The following is a 13,299-nucleotide window of genomic DNA, read 5'->3' on the forward strand; positions in this document are numbered from 1 at the left end:
TTAACTTTGGGGGTTAACGGGAACATCAACAGGGTCTTAACAGGGACTTTAACATGGTAGCCTGGAACCGCTACCTTTCAACACTCTTCTCTTTAAACAGCGATCTCGTGGCGCAGCTGCCATAGCTGCCGCTCCCAGTATGGAGCATCTTCAACCTGCTCCGGGTCAGCTTGTGTGGGGGAATGGCCCAGCTGGAATCCCTCCATGCCAGCTACGACCGGCACCTTCGGTAACGAGGGCCTGTTCTGCCGCTTGGTAGCTATATCCCCGCCGTGCCTCAGCCGAGGCCGGGTGTCTGGGAGCGGTCATCGGGACTTGCGGTGCTGGCTTCTGGTCGAAGATCGCCTCCGTTTCGGCCGGGCGGACTGCCGGGGCCGTCGTCATCTCCGTCGCAGCCGGGATAGAAGCTGGGACGGGTGCCAGGGCGGTGACACAGGTCTGGGCCCTCTCCCTCAGACTCTCCCTCAGATGTTGTGGGCTCCGCTACCGGTGACAGGGGTAACGGGTCGGTCGGGGCGGTGGCTGCGGGCGTGGGCTGTGAGGAAGGTGGCGGGGTGGATGGCAGCAGGCCGGGCCCCTCAGCCGCAGCGGCCGTTCCCTCTGGGACATAGGGGCATGGGTCGCTTACCCGCTCCTCTGAGACCACGTCCACTTCATATGCCCACACGGTTGCAACCAGGCCCTTCATCGCCGACATGCACTCCGCTATCATGGAGTGGACTGTGGCCAGGAGCTCCTGGCACATCTTGCTGCTGGATCCAGGAACGGGTTTCGGCAGAATCCTGGTGTCCCTGCACTCTGCAGCGCTAGTTACATGCCACCATTCTTCACCCGCTTCCCCCCTTGGTTTTTCTACAGCACTTCTTTTTTTGGGGGCGGGGCTTCACTTTCGCGCCTCCACTGCTCGGGGAAGACGACTCGAGCGGGAAACTTTCGCGCCCAAGATGGCGGATCTTCAGATTTTTCAGCGGGACTCCGCTGACTGGAACCACAAGGCGCACTTCTACTGGTAAGTAGACTCGGTTGATCCTGTTCGTGACGCCAGAAGAGTCGATGTGTACCGCCCCGCGGCATCGGCTGCAACCGCCGAGCTGCTCGGAGCCTCTCACGGACCCGGGGGTCACATCGCTCTGCAAGGGGGGTTGGCTCTACGCGCGGGGGAATGCGGGTGTTTAGTTTTGGGATGATTGTTTGTGACGCCACCCACAGATTGTAGTAATGGTGGACACCACCGCTGTGGTGAAGGTACGGGGACTCCCGGGAGCGGTGTAGTGGCGCAGCTAGGTGTTGACCCCTCCGAGGGTAGGGGATGTTGGTCCCGGGGCCTGGTTGGGTGAGGACCGGGGTGCAGGGCGCAGGGTTGCGGTGCGGTGCCGGATGGCACTGGTGTACTCACGATTAAACCACACAGTCACTGGTAAACCAAACTGAGGGATAGACGGGGCCCGCAGCTGGCTGCAGCTTCCTAGTCGGGTTGGCAATGTCCGCCTTTCTCCGGCACCTGTGTTTGTAGTGTGACCACTGTGCCTGGGCACTGGTAGTCCACTCCCCGGCGTGTATATGTCGTAGGAGCCCCTTTTGCCCGCAGACGCTGGCCCTTGGCTCTCGGGCCTCTGGCGTTGGCTCTTATCCGGACGGGTTGGGCTGTTGCCTTCAATCGGGACTTTGGTGGGAATGAACCCCTGAGGTCCAGACCTCAATCAGTTAATTTGACTATGGTGGTGGCGTATAGCCTAGTTCGGGGTCTGAGTACCCTGCCTGGTGCTCCGGTACCCTATTGGCTCCCCGATTCGGCTACGGCGGGCCGCTACCCTGTCCCGGTCCCTCACGGTTCCACCGGTCGTATTCCCGGTCTCCTGCAGGCGGCCACTGCCGTCTGCCTGCCTGACTGTTTGGAGGGGTCCTAGGCTCCAACCCAGGCCCCGCGCAGAACCGTACTCCACTACTCTCCACTCTACTGTACTGAACTGAACTGTCTACTGTTTTCCTGCCTCAGGCCAGCAGACTCCTCGGGGGGTGTCTTTCCGCCTGACTCCGTCCACCTGGTGTGCCTGTCTGACTCTGAGGGAGGCAATCAGGTCTTTGTGGTTGACTGGTGGTACCTTTCTAGTGTGGGGTGTGTGCGGTGAGTGTAGTAACCTGTGACCTCTGGGGTCCAGGGCGTCACATCAGCGTCTGCTTATTGACTGAGTGAGTACGAGAGTGACCCCTGCATCCCACGGCATCCCACACCGAGTCCCGGGGCATCCCCCTATCCGTGGATGGCTACGACACCTGGCTGCCCCACTTCATCACCCCGGGTACTCCGAATGGCAGCGCCGGTACTCCCAAATTACCGTACACCACGGGTGGCGTCACAAACTATATCAATTCCCCTGTAAATACTCCCCTTTCATTTGAGTTGCCGCACGACCACGGGTCTGGAGACCCTCGAGCCACAGCGAACCCGGATACGAGTAGCTCGGCTGCTTCCCTGGGGGCAGCATAGATGCAGCAGAGCAGGGTGAGTTGCAGGGGCCACTCAGAGAAAATGTCAGAGTCAGGAAGGAACTGCACAGTAGATGATACAGAAAATATTGTGGTCTAGTAGTTATGTGGTTGGAAGATTAATATGAAGAGTATTGAGCATGCTCAAAACTTCAATTGGGGCTAGTTCTTACTATAGATGCATCCTCATCTCTTCAACACAGAAATAGACTGACATCATTAAAGCACCACTCCAACGCTTTGTTTTATTCTACCACTGAAGTGATGTTTTTAATCTAAGTTCCCTGCCCACAGTCTGATACTCACACTCCAGTATCTTCATCTTCTATCACTGATTCTTCCATAAGTCTCCAGCAGTTTGTCACCTGCCAGATCACTCCAGTGTATCATGGAACGAGCTAGAGGTCACTCTTCAATACAACTCTATGAGAGCATCATTCTGGCTCTCATAGACTTGCATTGAGAGCTTGTGACTAGTGAATGAGCACTACCATGATCTGGTGCTCGGTTCTTATAGCAAGCAGTTGGATGCTTGAGTGGGCACAATTCGCAATACCCAAGTATAATGGACGTCAATTAGGAATTGAGCATTTTTCCAGGAAATCTTCCAGAAAAATGCTTAAGTCCCCCATTGAGTTCCATTATACTAGGGTACTTGAGTCACACGCATCCAAGCTCCCAACTGCTCATTTTGCGTACCGAGCATAGTGGTGCTCGCATGACTAGAGATGAGCGAATGTATTCGTCACTATTCACTACTCGCACGAATAGTGCGGTATTCGCGGTATTCGTTATATAGAGAGTAAGGGTGAATTCTCCTCGCTATATTCGGATCTCCCGCCCAGCATATTTGGTGCCTGATTTGCAGCCACTAAACATGCTGGCATCTTAACCAATCACACTAATGCCGCAGCCATCTTGGTTACGGCATTTCTGTGATTGGCTGGCTGTGCAGTGTTTTAGGGTCTAAAAAAGCCCTTGCAATGTCATTTTGCGCACAATACATTGCCGATCACCGTCGCGGCTGTCACACTGCTCCCACTGCCTCTCATTCTTCCTACCCACTCATTAGGCTCATACATATTCACTGCTTCTCCCGAGCACCGGCGTCTGTGATTGGTTGCAGTCAGACCTGCCCACATGCTGAGTGACAGCTGTATCACTACAACCAATCACAGCTGCCGGTGGGCGGGTCTATATCGTACAGTAAAATAAATAAAAAAAACTATGTGTGGTCCACTCTGATTCTAATATCCAGCCAAGATAAAGCCTCACAGCTGGGGGCTGGTACTCTCAGGCTGGGGAGACCCACGTTATTGGGAGCTTCCCAGCCTAAAAATATCAGCCAGCAGCTGCCTGGTTTTGCCGTATCCATTGGATGTGACAGTCCCGGCACTTTACCTGGCTCATCCCTATTGCCCTGATGTGGTAGCAATTGGGGTAATGAGGGGTTAATAAAAGCGCACAGCTGTCATCAAGCCCAGAATTAGTGATGGAAAGGCGTCTTCTATGAGACCCCACATCACTAATCCTATAAGAAAAAAGAAATACACATACACTGAGAAAAATTGTTTATTTGGAATATGGGAAACACTGACAAGAAGGACCTGGCTGGCAGCACTCAGTTCATCGGAGGTCATACCCGGGTTCCCACAGTATGACCCCTGGTGACCTGAAGCACTTTGGCCTAAAGTGTGGGGTCATGTCCCGTAACCCACCAGTACTTTAACAGTGACAGTGCCAGCATGGAGGTGCAGGCTGCCCAGCACTCCCCGGACAGCATTGTCAGTGTTAAAGTGTGGGTTCATGTCCCGCTCCCCGCCAGGCCATCAACACTGACAATCAGGGCCGCTATTAGGGAATTACAACCGTGACTGCTGTACTGGGCCCGGTGAAGAGGGGGAGCCCAGCTGTGCCCGGGATAATTACTTAGCTTTATTAATCCCTGGCCGGGCTCTCCCTTCACTGGGCTTTAGTCACAGCTGCAGCAGGGTGGCCCAGCAGTGTCACTTCAGCCACTGCACACTCAGCTAAATTGCCTGTGAAGCACTTCTAGGGCATTGCATGCAAATTAGCCATATGGCTGGAAACAAGGCGAGTGGAGCAGAGCAGGGAGCTGGCGCGTCATCCAGCAGTCCACTGTGATGAAGTCATCACTCTGCACCTCATCACAGTGCTGCTGGCAGTGCGAAGGTAGCGAGGACATTCCATCCGGTGGGGTCAGGTAGGTGCTCCAAGAGCTGAAGATCGCCGGGGGTGGTGGGGGGAGCCCGCAGTCCCCAGCCCCTGACTTGCATTAGCTGGATCTGCATTGGAGGAAGCACATCTAGCCTAAGCATGGCGGCTCAGACAGGACGCCGCGCAATATGGGAGCTGGGGAGGGTCAGTTAAATGTTTTTGTTTTTTTTTATTTTTGCGGCACACAAATATAAAAGGAGAGGCCCTGGAAGGGGATGTATACAAGAAGGAGGGCCTATATACCAAAAAGGGGTCAAAAACTGGGATGAGGATGACAATATACAAGAATGTGCCCAGTAGGGGGTTATATATATGCCCGAAGGTGTCCTGGAGGGGAACATATATGCAAGAAGAAGGTCATAGATACCAGGAAGGGGACAAAAACTAGGATGGGGACATTACACCAAAATAGGGTAGGGAGATATATATATATATATATATATATATATATATATATATATTATACATATACACGCCAGGAGGGGCCCTGGAAGGGGACATATAGACAAGAAGGAGGACATATATACAGGTAAGGGAACAAAAACCAGGATGGGGACATTATACCAGAAAGTGCCCAGAAGGGGGGAAATATATACGCCAGGAGGGGCCCTAGAAGGGGACATTTATACAAGAAGGAGGAGATATATACAAGGAAGCGGACAAAAACCAGGATGGGGACATATATTTCAGAATGTACCCAGGAGAGGGATATACATACTAGGATAGGATATATATACCAGGATGGGATACATATACCAGGATGGGGACATATATACCGGGAGGGTCCCAGGATCGGGACATATATACCAGGAGGAGGACATATATGCTAGGAAGGGTACAATAAACCACAATAGGGACATACATACCAGGAAGGGCCCAGGATGGGGACATACAGTACATACCAGGAAGGGGACATATATACCAGGAGAATAATATAGAGAGGGGTAATGTGTGTGGGGGGATAGTATACAGAGGAGCAGCGTATGTGTGTGGGGATATATATATAAAGAGGGGCACCTTGTGTTGGGGATAGTATACAAAGGGGCAGTGTACTTGAGGGACATTATACATAGGGGCAGGGCAGTGTGTGGGGGGATATTATACAGAGCTGCAGAGTGAGTGGGGGATATTATACAGAGGGGTAGTGTGTGCGGGGGATATTATGCAGAGGAGCAGTATGTGTGGGAATATTATACAGCGGGGCAGTGTGTGTGGTGGTGATATTATACAGAGGAGCAGTGAGTGTGTGTGTTTGGGGATATTACACACGTTGTCAAAATTGTTGGTACCCCTCGTTTAATGAAAGAAAAACCCACAATGGTCACAGAATTAACTTGAATCTCACAAAAGTAATAATAAATTAAAAAAAACTATGAAAATGAACAAATGAAAGTCAGACATTGCTTTTCAACCATGCTTCCCCAGAATTTAAAAAAAAAAAATGCATGAAATAGGCCTGGACAGAAATGATCGTACCCTTAACTTAATATTCCTTTTGAGGCAATCGCTGCAATCAAACGATTCCTGTAAGGCTATGTGCGCACGTTGTGTACAGTCACTGCAGAAATTTCTGTAGTGAAAAAAAAAAAAAAGCCGATTCCATGCGCTCTGCCTGCAGCTCCTGCCATAGACAGAGCAGGAGCTGCCGGCAAAGCGCACGGAAGAAGTGACATGTCACTTCTTAGAACGCAGCACTTCGGCAGTAGCCGAAGCGCTGCGCTCTAAAACGCCACGTGCGCACGGCCCCTGCACAATCTCCATAGACTGTGCAGGGGACGCAGGACGCATGCAGTTACGCTGCACTACAAAGCGCAGCGTAACTGCATGCATTTACGCAACGTGCGCACATAGCCTTACTGTCAATGAGACTTCTGTAGCTCTCGACAGGTATTTTGGCCCACTCCTTAAGAGCAAACTGCTCCAATTGTCTCGTGTTTGAAGGTTGTCTTTTCCAGACGGCATGTTTCAGCTCTTTCCAATGATGCTCAATAGGATTTAGGTCAGGGCTCATAGAAGGGCACTTCAGAATAGTCCAATGTTTTCCTCTTAGCCATGCTTGGGTGTTTTTAGCTGTATGTTTTTAGTCATTATCCTGTTACAAGACCCCATGACCTGCGACTGAAACCAAGTTTTCTGACACTGGGCAGCATATTTCTCTCTAGAATCCCTTGATAGTCTTGAGATTTCATTGTACCCTGCACAGATTCAATATACCCTATGCAGCAAAGCAGCCCCAGAACATAACAGAGATTCTTCCATGTTTTACAGTAGGGACAGTGTTCTTTTGTAGATATGATTCATTTTTCCGTTTGTGAATATAGAGCTGATGTGCCTTGCCAAAAAGTTCAAGTTTTGTCTCATCTATCCATAGGACATTCTCCCAGAAGCTTTGTGGCTTGTCAATATGTAGTTTGGCAAATTCTAGTCTGGCTTTTTTTATGATTTTTTTTTCAACAATGGTGTCCTCCTTGGTCGTCTCCCATGAAGACCACTTTGGCTCAAACAACGGCAGTTGGTGTGATCTGACACTAATGTTCCTTGAGCTTGACGTTCACCGTTAATCTCTTTAGAAGTTTTTCTGGGCTCTTTTGTTACCATTTGCATTATCCGTCTCTTTGATTTGTCATCAATTTTCCTCCTGCAGCCACGTCCAAGGAAGTTGGCTACAGTCCCATGGATCTTAAATTTCTGAATAATATGTGCAGCTGTAGTCACAGGAACATCAAGCTGCTTTGAGATGGTCTTATAACCTTTACCTTTAACATGCTTGTCTATAATTTTCTTTCTAATCTCCTGGGACAACTCTTTCCTTCGCTTCCTCTGGTCCATGTTGAGTGTGGTACACACCATGTCACCAAACAGCACAGTGAGTATCTGTAGTCCTATATACAGGCCCACTGACTGATTACAAGATTGTAGACACCTGTGATGCTAATTAGTGGACACACCATGATTTAACATGTCCCGTTTGTCACATTATTTTCAGGAGTACCATCATTTCTGTCTAGGCCTATTTCTTGAATTTTATGTTTGTAAAAATTCTGTGGAAGCATGGTTGAAAATAAATATCTGACTTTCATTTGTTCATTTTCATAGATTTTTATATTTATTATTACTTTTGTCAGATTCAAGTTATTTCTGTGACCATTGTGGGTTTTTCTTTCATTAAACGAGGGGTACCAACAATGTTGACCATGTGTGTATATAGAGGACCAGTGTGTGTGTGAGGGTGATAGTATATAGAGGACCAGTGTGCATGGAGGTTAGATATTATACAGAAGAGCAGTGTGTGTGGGATATTATACAGAGGAGCAGTTTGTGTGTGGGCGATATTATACAGAGGAGACGTGTGGGGGGATATTATACAGAGGAGCAGTGTGTGTAAGGGGGAAGTTATACAGAGGAGCAGCACGTGGGGAAATATACAGAGGAGTAATGTGTGTAATGGGGATTTTATACAGAGGAGTAGTGTGTGGGCGATATTATACAGAGGAGCAGTGTGTGTAAGGGGGAAGTTATACAGAGGAGCAGCACGTGGGGAAATATTATACAGAGGAGTAATGTGTGTAATGGGGATTTTATACAGAGGAGTAGTGTGTAGGGGATATTATACAGAGAGGCAGTGTGTGGGGGGGATATTATACAGAGGATCAGTGTGTGTTGGAGAGATATTATATAAAGGAGCAGTGTGTGTAGGAGAAATATTATACAGAGGAGCTGTGTGTGGGGGGATATTATACAGAGAAGCAGTGTGTGTGGGGGCGATATTATACAGAGGAGCATTGTGCATGTGGGGATATTATACACGGGGCATTGTGTGTAGGTTTGCTATACAGAGAGGCAGTTTGTTTGGAGGATATTATGCATGGGGCAATGTGAGCGAGATATTATGGAGAGGGGCGGTGTAGAGATTGAATTATGGACAGGGGTGGTGTAGCGGGTGTATTATTAATTTTCTGAGGGAAATATTTCATTTTCTGGAACAATTTCAAGGGTGCTAACACTTTTGGCCATGACTGTGTGTGTGTGTGTGTGTGTGTATATACTGTATATATGCACGATTTTCCAAGCATGGCGGTGAGAGTGTGGAATGTTTGAGCGGTGGAGGCAGAGCTGGGGTGGAGCCTGGGCGGTGTCTCAAGAGGGCCCAAAAATTTTGCCAGTATGGGGTCCATAAATTCCTAGTGGCAGCCCTGCTGACGATGCCGTGCAGGGCAACCTGCACCTCCATGCAGGCACTGCCACTGTTAAAGTGCGGGGCCGTATCTCGCTCCCCACCAGCGCATTAACAGTGGCAGTGGTGGCATAGAGGTGCGGGCTGCCCTGCACTCCCCGGACGACATTGTCAGTATTAAGTGTGCGGTCATGTATCGATCCCCGACAGTACTTTAACAGTGGCAATGCCATGCGGGACAACCCGCACCTTCATGCCAGCACTGCCACTGTTAAAGTACTGGCGGGGTGCGAGACATGACCCTGCACTTTAGGCCAGAGTGTTTCAGGTCACCAGAGCTAATATCGTGGGAACCCGTGTATGACCTCCGATGAACTGAGTGACGTCACTGCTGCCAGCTGGGTCCCGCTTGTCAGTGTTTCCCGGAGCCTGGAGAGATCGGAGATGTTTTCAGTCTCTTTAGGCTCGGATGTAGCAAAGCCAGGACCGTTGTAGGATCTTGTGTGGATAATTTCGGACCTGGGTGTTTTGGTTTTAATAAAGTGGTGAAAGAGGGTGGTTTTGTATTTTATTCCAATAAAGGATTTTTCTCTGTGTATTTGTATTTCTTTTTACTTATAGGATTAGTGATGGGGGTATCATAGAAGACCCCTTCCCATCACTAATTCTGGGCTTGATGACAGCTGTGCGCTGCTATTAACTCCTCATTACCCCAATTGCCACCGCATCAGGACAATCAGGATAAGCCAGGTAAAGTACCAGGACTGTCGCATCTAATGGATGCGGCAATTCCGGGCGGCTGCTGGCTGATATTTTTAGGCTGCGGAACTCCCAATAATGTGGGTCTTCCCCAGCCTGAGAATACCAGCCCCAAGCTCTGAGGCTTTTTCTTGGCTGGGTATCAGAATTAGGGGGGACCGCATATAATTTTTATTTATTTATGTATTTATTTATTTTACTGTACGATATAGACCCGCCCACCAGCGGCTGTAATTGGTTTCAGTCAGACAGCTGTGACTTAGTGTGAGGGTGGGTCTGACTGAAACCAATCACAGACACCAGTGGTCGGGAGAAGCAGTGAATATGTATGAGCCTAATGAACTGGTACAGTGAATATGCAATGAAGCCAATGAGCGGTAGGGAAGAAGAATGAGCGGCAGCATAAACCATATGTGAGCCAGAAATAAATGCAGGCATATTCTCCTGGCTCTCCCCATTCAGTTCCATCACTTTCCTTTCCATCTCAGCCTTTTCCTCAGGCCAACAGACCTCTTTGTTGGGTCCAGCAGAAAATTACTCGCATTTCCCATTGACTTGCATTGTTCTCGCGATTCGGAACGAATACATGAATATTGCAAAGTATCTGTAACAAGTATAGTGATTACGAATACGTATTATGGTACTCACTCATCTCTACTTGTGACGTATCTTCTGACTTCTGGACCCAAGATGGCATCGCAGAAGTTGAGTGGCATCTGTAACAGGTGAAAACTCCGGAGGATGAGTATATTACTAGGGGCAGAGACTAGAGTTGAGCGAGTACCTAACTATTCTTACTCGCTATACTCATAACGAGTGCTGTCTAGTACTCGTGTATTCATTCCGAATAGCGTGTGCAATGCAAGGCAATGTAGAAAAACTTGCAAAGTAACGAGTAACCCAAATGCCACACTATTCGTGTAAGTAACAAATAGTGCGGCATTCGGGTTACTTGTTACTTTGCGAGTTTTCCCCATTGACTTGCATTGCACACACTATTCGGAATGAATACGCGAGTATTAGACAGTACTCGTTATGAGTATAGAGAGTACGAATAGTTAGGTAGGTCAACTCTAGCAGAGACCTTAGATTAGAAGCATCACACCAGTGGGGAAAAGAAAACCACTGGAGTGCCTCATTAATGAAATATAAGGCTTTAGTACCACATTATATCTCTTTAAAAGCTGTCATGCACAGGCTTGTTTAAAAAAAATACATGTAGAGGATTATAGTTTAAGAAAATATATGACAAATCTACTGAAAACTTACTGTATTTACCTTTTTGCATACTCTCCGCTTTAATGAGTTAACTGCCAAATGGATCAGTTGTCACTGATTGCCCTTATAGATATGCTAAATAAATACACCTGAAAGAATCCATATAAAGGGTAAAGGGAAAAGGCCTCCACCCATTGACTGTGAACATACTCTATGAATGCATTGTGTTCTCAGGGATTATGGTGGAATGCAGAATTGCTTGGAAGAACATGGTTTTCCTATCACAGAGGATTTCTACCCCATGAACTCTAATCAGGATACTGTGCATACAGCTAGGGTAAGGACGTTTAGATTGCTGCTGCATTTTTACATGAAAAAATCCTTATAAAATGTCCAGTAATAATGAAAGTTAAAGGCTTATTCCTGAAATTTGAAGTCATCTTCTGTCCATTGGATGTTGAATAACTTACTGATCCGATGATATGCTCACACTTCACTCTATCCATTATGTCTCCTATAAAAATATGAAGTCACAACCCTCGAAGTCTGGATAAGAATAACAAAACCTTTTATTGTCATTAACAGTTAAAATAAAACACAATATCTAAAAGTAATATAAGTACCATACAAGCATAGAAACTAAAATAAAACACTGAGTTCCGAAGGAAGACTTCAAACAGGGAGGAGTAACACAAGGACAAGAGCAGGGGCAACAGTGAATATGCAATGGCAAAAATAATAGTCTGCAAGCACGTAATATAGAAGTAAAAATGGTCATTAGGATGTTGTGTATCTTATGCATAGTCATATATGCACATAACTATCTTGCAAGCCATATGTAATATATGAATAGACAAAAAAGGGCAAGCCTCAATATTAACAAAGAAGGAATCGGTATGTGGAACAGAACACACATTTTGCTTAGGCTTCCTCAGGGGGTTACTCTGTGTGTGGAGATATAGTGTCTATACTGTGTTTTTTCCAAAAATAAGACAGTTTCTTATATTAATTTTGTTTCCCAAAAAGTGGTAGGGCTTATTTTTGGGGGAAGGCTTATTTTTGGAAAACCAGGGTATTATCCCTTCTAGATGGTATCAGACACACGATGATTAGGCACATGTGTAGTGATGTCAGTAGATGTGTGTTGCACCCGGCAGTCCTGGAAATGCACGTAGGTCAGGGCGTGTACTTCATGGTATGCAATCTACCCACTCGCACTCCATAAGGGCTCCAACACACATCCGTTAAAACCACGCACGTGTGATACGGGTCGTTTTTCGGGTCCGTTTTCCATTTTTTAGGTCCGTTTTTATGGTATGTGTGGCCTGCGTGTGTATCCCGTATGCTAGCCGTATGTGCGTGTGGAATGTCCGTGTGTGCGTGAGTGAAATAACTGACGTGTGTGTGTTGTCCGTGTGAAATGTACATGTGTGATGCAAAATGTCGTTACTACATGTCGGAAGACAGAGTAGCGGGATGAGAATGAACTCGGGTGAACTTCACCCGACTTCATTGTCATGCCGCGGCTCTGTCTGTGTGCCGTGTACTGATTAGCGGTCACCTGTGAAGGATTCACCGGTGACCGCTAATCCCCCGAGTGACTGAAGTGTCCCCCTCTCTCATACTCACCGATCCCCGGCGCGGCGCTGCACGGCATTCACACTGCTCCGGCGGCTTTTTCTAATTTGAAAAAGCCGGCCGCTCATTAAACAATCTCGTATTCCCTGCTTTCTCTCCCACCGGCGCCTGTGATTGGTTGCAGTGAGACACGCCCACCACGCTGAGTGACAGCTGTATCACTGCACCCAATCACAGCAGCCGGTGGGCGTGTCTATACTGTGCAGTAAAATAAATAAATAAATAATTAAAAAAACCGGCGTGCGGTCCCCCCCCATTTTAATACCAGCCAAATAAAGCCATACGGCTGAAGGCTGGTATTCTCAGGATGGGGAGCTCCACGTTATGGGGAGCCCCCCAGCCTAACAATATCAGTCAGCAGCCGCCCAGAATTGCCGCATACATTATATGCGACAGTTCTGGGACTGTACCCGGCTCTTCCCGATTTGCCCTGGTGCGTTGGCAAATCGGGGTAATAAGGAGTTATTGGCAGCCCATAGCTGCCAATAAGTCCTAGATTAATCATGTCAGGAGTCTCCCCGAGATACCTTCCATGATTAATCTGTAAATTACAGTAAATAAACACACACACCCCTGAAAAAATAATTTATTAGAAATAAAAAACACAAACAAATTCCCTCATTACCAATTTATTAACCCCGACAAAGCCCTCCATGTCCGGCGTAATCCACGGACCTCCAGCGTCGCATCCAGCTCTGCTGCATGCAGGTGACAGGAGCAGCAGAAGACACCGCCGCTCCTGTCACCTCCACGCAGCTAATGAGATGAGTAGCACGATCAGCTGC

General features: G+C 48.0%; 1 protein-coding gene across 1 annotated transcript in view; it reads left to right on the forward strand.

Moving 5' to 3' along the window:
* The window catches only part of GASK1B (golgi associated kinase 1B), a 116,915-nt gene that overhangs the window by 28,472 nt on the left and 75,144 nt on the right, over window positions 1-13,299 (forward strand). The window lies entirely within an intron of this gene.

The sequence above is a fragment of the Anomaloglossus baeobatrachus genome, chromosome 1, assembly GCF_048569485.1.
Source record: "Anomaloglossus baeobatrachus isolate aAnoBae1 chromosome 1, aAnoBae1.hap1, whole genome shotgun sequence".
In the NCBI taxonomy this organism is placed as follows: domain Eukaryota; kingdom Metazoa; phylum Chordata; class Amphibia; order Anura; family Aromobatidae; genus Anomaloglossus; species Anomaloglossus baeobatrachus.